We start from the raw sequence: 8103 nt of genomic DNA on the forward strand, positions 1-8103 counted from the left end.
AATAATAATTTCTCTCGAGAGCTCATAGTTGGGGCATGAATATAACATTGATTTAAGCCTCCCCCAAGCTTGAGCGATACTTTCTCTATCACGAGGCCAAAAATTATAAATATAATTCCGATGACAATGTACCAAATGCATAGGATAAAACTTTTGATGAAATTCCAATTTCAATCGGTTGTAGTTCCATGATCCAGTATCATCAAAGATAAGGGAAAGACCTTCTTCTTTACCTCATCCTCGGACAAACCTGCAAGCTTAAATAAACCACAAACTTCATCTACATAGATTAAATGCAAGTCGGGATGTGATGTTCCATCTCATGTAAAAGGATTAGCCAACAGTTTCTCTAACATACCCGAAGGAATCTCATAACAAATATTTTCAATAGATGCAGAAGGTTGAGGAGCAACTCCTTGTGCTTCCGTTCGAGGTGAAGATACCCTGAACAAGCTCTTCAAAGGATTAGTTTCCATAGTGACAAGTGACCATAAATTTCAGCACACTATATAAATGTTTCCTTACCAAATTCCACTTACCAAAGGCGCTTCACTCCCCGACAATGGCGCCAGAAAAGAGTCTTTATGACCCACAACTTTAGGGGATCTATCGTAGTCCTTTCGATAAGTAAGAGTGTCGAACCCAACGAGGAGCAGAAGGAACTGACAAGTGCTTTTCAACAAGGTATTCTTTCCAAGCACTGAAATTATCGGTAACAGATAGTTGTGTGGTAAGATGATTCGTAGCAAGTAGACAAGTAACAATAGTAACAAATGTGCAGCAAGATGTCTCAATCCCTTTTGTAGCAAGGGACGGGCCTGGAGAAACTCTTATAGAAGGTAAAGCGCTTCCGAGGACACATGGAAATTTCTGTCAAGCTAGTTTTCATCAAGTTCATATGATTCGCGATTGCTACTTTGATAGGTTAATATGTGGGTGGACCGGTGCTTGGGTGCTGCCCTTATTTGGACAAACATCCCAATTATGATTAACCCCTCTCGCAAGCATCCGCAAGTACGAAATAAGAATTAAGAGAAAGTCTAACCATAGCATTAAACTAGTGGATCCAAATCAGCCCCTTACGAAGCAACGCATAAATTAGGGTTTAAGCTTCTATCACTCTAGCAACACATCATCTAATTATTACTTCCCAATGCCTTCCTATAGGCCCAAATAATGATGAAGTATTATGTAGTCGACGTTCACATAACACCACTAGAGAAAAAACAACATACAACACATCAAAATATCGAATGAATACCAAATTCACATGACTATTTATAGCAAGACTTATCCCATGTCCTGAGAAACAAAAGTGACTACTCACAAAGCATAATTATGTTCATGACCAAAGAGGTATTGAATAGCATTGAGGATCTGAACATATAATCTTCCATCGAGTAATCCATTAGCATCAACTACAAAGAGTAATTAACACTACTAGCAACCTTACAAGTACCAATCGAAGTCGCGAGACGGAGATTGGTTACAAGAGATGAACTAGAGTTTGGAGATGAAATGGTGCTGATGAAGATGTTGAAGGTGATAAGTCCCCTCCGATGAGAGGAGTGTTGGTGATGACGATGGCGATGATTTCCCCCTCCGGAAGGAAAGTTTCCCCACCAAGACGACCCTGCCAGAGTACTAGATTGGTTTTGCTCAAGTTCCGCCTCGTGGCGACGGCGTCTCCTCCCAAAAGCCTCCTCCTGATTTTTTCTGAAACAAAACCCTCCTTATAGCAAAAGATGGGAGCTAGAAGAGCAACAGGGGGCCGACAAGCCACCTAGGCGCTGCCAGGGGATGGGCCGCGCCTGGCAGACTTGTGGCCTCCTGGTGGCTCCCCTCTGGTACTTCTTCCATCTAGTATTTTTTATAAATTCCAAAATAATTCCTCGTTGATTTTCACGGCTTTTGGAGTTGCGCATAATAGGTATCTCAAACTTGCTCCTTTTTTAGACCAGAATTCCAGCTACCGGCATTCTCTCTCCTTATAAAATAAGAGAGAAAATGCATAAGTATTATACCTGAAGTGTAATAACAGCCCATAAAGCGATAAATATCAACATAAAAGCATGATGCAAAATGGACGAATCATTAGGCGACCTAGCTCGTCGGTGTGGTTGAGAAGTGCCGCGGCCCCACATCCGTGTCCAGCGATGACTTGGCGTGCTGGGGTGGGTGGTCATCAGTTCTTTGGGTGACTTGATGGTCCGTGTTAGGCAACCTAGCTCGTCGGTGTGGGCGAGAAGTGTCGCGGCGCCCCATCCGTGTCGAGCGGCGAATTGGCATGTCGGGGGGGTGGGTGGTCATCGGTTCTTTGGGTGACTTGGTGTTTCGTGTTAGGCGACCTAGGTTGTCGGTGTGGGCGAGAAGTGTCGCGGCCCCCCATCCATGTTTGAACGGCGACTTGGCATGCCAGGGGGTGGTCCTTGGTTCTTTGGGTGACTTGGTGTTCCGTGTTAGGCGACCTAGCTCGTCGATGTGGGCGAGTAGTGCTGGCAACCCCCATCCGTGTCGAGCGACGACTTGGCGTCCCGAGCTGGGTGGTGGTCGGTTCTTTGGGCGACTTGGTGGTCCGTGTTAGGCCACCTAGCTCGTCGGTGTGGGCGAGCAGTGCCGTGGCCCCCCATCCGTGTTTGAACGACGACTTGGCGTGCCGGGGGTGGGTGGTGGTCGATTCGTTGGCCGACTTGGTGGTCCGTGTTAGGCGACCTAGCTCGTAAGTGTGGGCGAGAAGTGTCGCGCCCCCTCATTCGTGTCGAGCGGCGACTTGGCATGCTTGGGGGTGGGTGGTCGTCGATTCTTTGGGCCACTTGGTGTTCCGTGTTAGGCGACCTAGCTCGTGGTGTGGGCGAGAAGTGTCGCGGCCCCCCATCCATGTCGAATGGCAACTTGGTGTGCCGGGGGGTGGTCGTTGGTTCTTTGGGCGACTTGGTGTTCCGTGTTAGCCGACCTAGCTCGTCGGTGTGGGCGAGTAGTGCCGCGGCCCCCCATCCGTGTTTGAACGGCGACTTGGCGTGCCGATGGGTGGTCGTCGGTTCTTTGGGCGACTTTGTGTTCCGTGTTAGGCGACCTAGCTCGTCGGTGTGGGCGAGAAGTGTCGCGGCCCCATCCGCGTTGAGTGGCTACTTGGCGTGCCAGGGGTGGTCGACGGGGCTAGGCGACAAACGGTCTGTGCTAGGCAACATATCACCCCGTTGTTGTTTTGTTGCATGTGCGGGCAAGTTTGTCTCCGAGGTTAGGCGACTCCTAACAATGGAAAACTGTGTGTTCTGGTACGTGGGTCGCGTGTAGGCGACTAACGGGCGGTCTTAGGCAACATATCACCTCGGTTGTTTTTTGGCGTGTGGGCAAGTTGGTTTGGCCCAGGTTATGTGTTTTTTGCAAAAAAAAAAAAAAGTGTGGTGTTTGTGTATGTAGGCTACAAATAGATGTGCGTGCATAAATAAAAAAAATTGGTCATAGTGCCTTACTGTAAGGGATGAAAACTCATTTGTGACAAAAGATGGTAAAAAAACAGGAAAAAACATAGGGTCTGGTGGGGGGCTTACCCGTTATCCTGTCTAGGGTATTTGATTTCTTGTAGTCCCCAATCGTTAATCTGCGCGCTTGAGGTATTGTAGTGCCTCCCCCAATTTGCTTTATCCCATCAATGATCTTCAATGCTGTTGCCAGAAACGCCTTGTCTTTCAGTGTCCTTGCTGAATGTAGCACTTCGAAGTGCTTGTCCCTAATGTTCAACACCAACACCCAGTAGTGCCCCATGTCTTTTGGATTCCCCTTCTCACGAATCTCGAGTGTTGGTAATGAAATCTAGTCATGCATAAGAGAGTTAGTGAGATGGACACAACAGAAGAAGCAACTTCCATGCAGATTTTTTTTAAAAAGACCAAAAAAACTGGAAGGAAAAATAGATACGTACTAACTGATTCACATCTGTTTATCCTGTGTGTGTTGTTGTCAAAATGTTTGTCGTTGTCACTCCTATTGAAACAGTTGTTCTGGAAGTATGTCTGGCTCACACATGTACACAAAAAAAGAAGGAAAAAAATGAATGTTGACATTTTTTAGTTGCATTGTTGTGTATCTAGATGAAAAAAGAAAGAAAAAGGAAAAATTGCTTACAGCTATTCATAGTGGCATTATTCTCTTCTTTGGCCTTATTTCTCGTCCCCTTAAAGAAATGATTGCAATCTGAGCCACTAGGCTGTCCATCTTCTTTTCAGGCGCCATGGAGTTCGCGAGTTCATTGTGGCTGATGAAGAACTCGTCATAGTTTAAAATTGGTTTGCTGTTGGTTAGTTTTGGCAAATATATAGAAACCAGTCTTAGTTTTCATTATGAAACTGAGGGAAAAAAGGAGAAAAATAGGGGCTGAAAAGTATAGGGTGATTTTGATGTCTTACGTGTTGTCAGTTAGTTTCCCCTTGCTCCTGGTTGTTTGTGTGGAGTGCTGACACACATCATCGTATATGTCGCATACTTCCTTTGAACAGTAGAACAGAACTGCGTTCTGAGGGTCGACGTATGGTGACCTCAGTTGCGCTTGCACCCTTACAACTCTCTTTCATGTGCAACAACTGCTGGTGTCCGTGATGAGCTAGCAATGCCTACTGTTACTGTTGCTGCTCTTGTTGTTTGAGCTGGGGTTTTCACATCTTGATCACTGTATCGACTTTGCTTTGCAGTCCTCTCCTGCATCTCCGACCTTTCATTTTCTTTTCTCTTTGCAAACTCCATTTCTGCCTTATAACACACTTCCTGCAACATCTCGGGGTCCAGGTCCAGCCCCCAATCATCTCCAGTTTCTGTTAGAGAAACATCTAGGTTGCATGGCTTCAATGATGCGGAGACAACCCTCTTGGTGCTCTCGTCTTCGTGGAAGCTCCTATTCAAGTTGAATGATGGACAATCATGTGTTGGTCCTGCTAGTTTGTTGTCATGAAATGGTGATGTAGGACCCAGGTTTGGTGATGCAACTTGTGCATGCAGCATTGCTTGTTGCTTCGCCAAAGGACCCAAACAGAATTTTCTCTAGATCGTGTGCAATGCATATTGTGTTGCTTGATCTCGAGTAGGTGTCCTCCCTTTGTTTTGCTGCTAGGTGCTGGGCATGACTCCGTGGTTGCAAGCGTGTAGTAGGTGTCATCCCTTTGTTTTATAGGTGGGGCTGATGATAATGGGGTGATATCAAGGATTGTGATGTGGTTGCCGCCTGATTCCAAAGTTGTTTTGTCATCAATCTCACTTTTCGATATCCTATGCCCAGTTTTCCCTGACCCATGTATGTTAGCAGTTGTGTAAACTTGCAATCTATTTTCATTGCTTGACATATGTTCCCTCGGGTTTACCTTGCATGTCATCTTTGCGTGGCTTTCCTCTGCGTACTTGCTATGATTTGCACTCTCCTTGGCCGGCTCCGCCCACTTGATGAACCTTCCTTGGTCATTGCATAAGCCCTGCTCGTTGAAACCAATTTACTTTGTGTGAGTTTATTTTGCTTTGGAACTGTTGGTATTGGGGTGACAAATGCATCAGAGCTGTCATCTGTGCTTGCTACTTCTTCATCTTCCCCAGACTCTGAGCTAGGCAAGTACTCTTCGTCGTCCTCCAAGATGCCCCCATCATTATCAGCTTCTTCAACAGTTGTGCCTTGGTCACCTACATCCCTTTGTCGCTTTGCCTTGTTCAGATTGTTCTTTGAGCTGCCAACCTCATCCCTATCCAGTTTGCCAATATACTCAATGAAAGTGCCAATGTTTTCTGAGCATAACTTGCTGAGCATTGTTGAAATCTTCCTCTTCTTCTACAAAAAACGGAATTGAAAAGAATGGTTCAAAAGGGAAAGGTCAGCCTTCTTTTAACATATAAAATGGGACTTAAAAGAAAACTCAGCCGGTTTAGAAACATACGTCTTTTTTGAATGTAGGTGGCAACTTGGAAGAGATGTATTTCTCAGTCTGTTCATATCCAACAAAAAGGCCATCCACCTTGTTGTTCGTGAATCTTTATTTTAGCTGGGAATAAAATGGAATGAGTTACATATACTAGAACTAGATGAACACATTAACACAACGATGAAATTTTTGCAAAAAATCTCACTCTCAGCTTGCCGTAACCTCCTTGTGGTTTTCTGTCAGATTTTGCAACTTGCACTATGCGCTTGCTGTCCCAAGCTTCATCCCGGACTGGGCAATCTGGTACTTGAATATCGACCACCGGTGAATCAACATACAACACCTGTTTGTCCCATCGCAAAAAAGTGGTTAGTTTTAGCTCTCTCTGTTGTTGTACTCTTGGAATGAAAAAACAAATCAGTAAGGTGGAAAAAAATGCACTTACAACCATATGGTGCACGCAACAATTTACTGCCTTCTTCTTTCTACTCATTAATCCTAATGAAGACCTTATCTGATTTGCCATGAAGGAACACAAGTTTAGCCTCTTTACTTTATCCAGGTCAGCGACTATTGGATAGCATCGAGGGCTGACATGGAGGCTCATCGTGGGGTACATGAGCGTGCTAACCACCACAATCAACCAGGCGTGCATGAAATCATCATCTGCTCTTCCATTCATGTGTTCGATCATCTTGCAGAAGGTTGTTATCTCTGGGGCGCTTCCACGTTCGAACCCATACTTGTTTTTATGAACGATATGGCTTCTGCATCCCACGCATAGAACACTTCCTCTCTCGAGTTGCGTAGGCCCAGTGTTTGGTGAACTCTATCAGCTGTTACGGGTATCTCGCCCCTGCCTGGGACTTCTGTACACTCGCTCTTTGGATTGTACCTCTGTAACACCCACCTACTGAGATCAGCAGGCATTGTTGTTGCCTCAATCTTCAGAATACCTCCCATGAAATATTCATTTTCAATCAGATCCCTTTGAGTTTGGTCCAGGCTCTTATTTAGCTTAACAAGCCTTGCAGGGGATGCTCTGTTCCTTCCTTCCTGAACCTGATTCTTCCTTGGGCGTCTACGACTTTGTAACCCCCAGCATAGATCCTGTCCATGACATTTGTTTGTACTACTCCCTGTTAAAAAGTAAGAAAACAAAGAAAAAAGCCCACATGAGATCTCTTGTTTAGCCTAGAAAAATTGTGTTAAATTTCTTACTTATCTAGATTGTAGGTTTTTTGCCTGAATCCCCACCCAAGGCATGAAATAATGTTGTGAAAAAATTGAAAGGAAAAGAAAAAAAATGCATGGTCAGTACCTTGCTGTTGTGTTGATTTGGGACATCCTCCATCTTGAAAACTGTCGTGCCAGGGGTGGTGGTGCCTAGTTTTCACTATTTCTGTTCCATGTTTGCCTCTGTAAAAAAAGCAGAAAAGAAATGGATTATTTTCATGACTTCTAAGCTGAACCAGTTTTTCATATATTTGCATGGGTGAAAAACTCAGGGAAAAAAAAGAACGCGTGTGTGCAAAATTATTTCTGCCTTTTTGTCAATGTGTCTATCTCTCTCTCTCTAATTGCCTACAGAAACACATACCATTGCCTATGGATGCAGGTGGTATTAGGGGAAAATGAAATGGCTATTAGGAAAAGGCAGAGTATGTATAAGGAAAAACACAAAATCTTAGACAGAGGTCAGCAGGCGAAAAGACCGCACAGAATGGTGCATGGACTATCAGAACTAAGAACATAGAACTAGTACAGACTTACTCGTGTAGAATACAGTTACACTGTTACAATTATATGGATGCTCAGCAGAATGATTGATATGCTAATAAGTAATAGTTTTCGTATCAATACAATTGAGTTACAGATTGATCAAATCGGGTAAAAAAGCATGGATGGTCATCAAGACAAACAGCCATGGCTGTGTAGACAAAAACAGGATAATGACTGCAACTCATAATGATTCCCCAAAAGCCCAGAAGTACTAAAAATGAACACACAAAAAACTTGCCTGCTGCTGAACCCTAGGTATTGTGAAAGCTTGCCCAAATCTGAAGGAAACAAAAGCTGCAAGTGACCCTCTCTGCATGTGAAAAAGCCAACTTAGACAGCATGAAAACTCTCTGCCTATCCAAGTGTTTTGTCCTATATATGCAAACTAGCCCTACTGGTGGAACCCAAGTATTGTAAAAACTTG

At 44.5% G+C, this 8103-nt stretch overlaps 1 pseudogene; it reads right to left on the reverse strand.

Moving 5' to 3' along the window:
• Nucleotides 1-3551: 3551 nt before the first annotated feature.
• On the reverse strand, nt 3552-7313 carry LOC123448416 (annotated as a pseudogene).
• Nucleotides 7314-8103: the final 790 nt, after the last annotated feature.

This window comes from Hordeum vulgare, chromosome 4H (assembly GCF_904849725.1).
Source record: "Hordeum vulgare subsp. vulgare chromosome 4H, MorexV3_pseudomolecules_assembly, whole genome shotgun sequence".
Lineage (NCBI taxonomy): Eukaryota > Viridiplantae > Streptophyta > Magnoliopsida > Poales > Poaceae > Hordeum > Hordeum vulgare.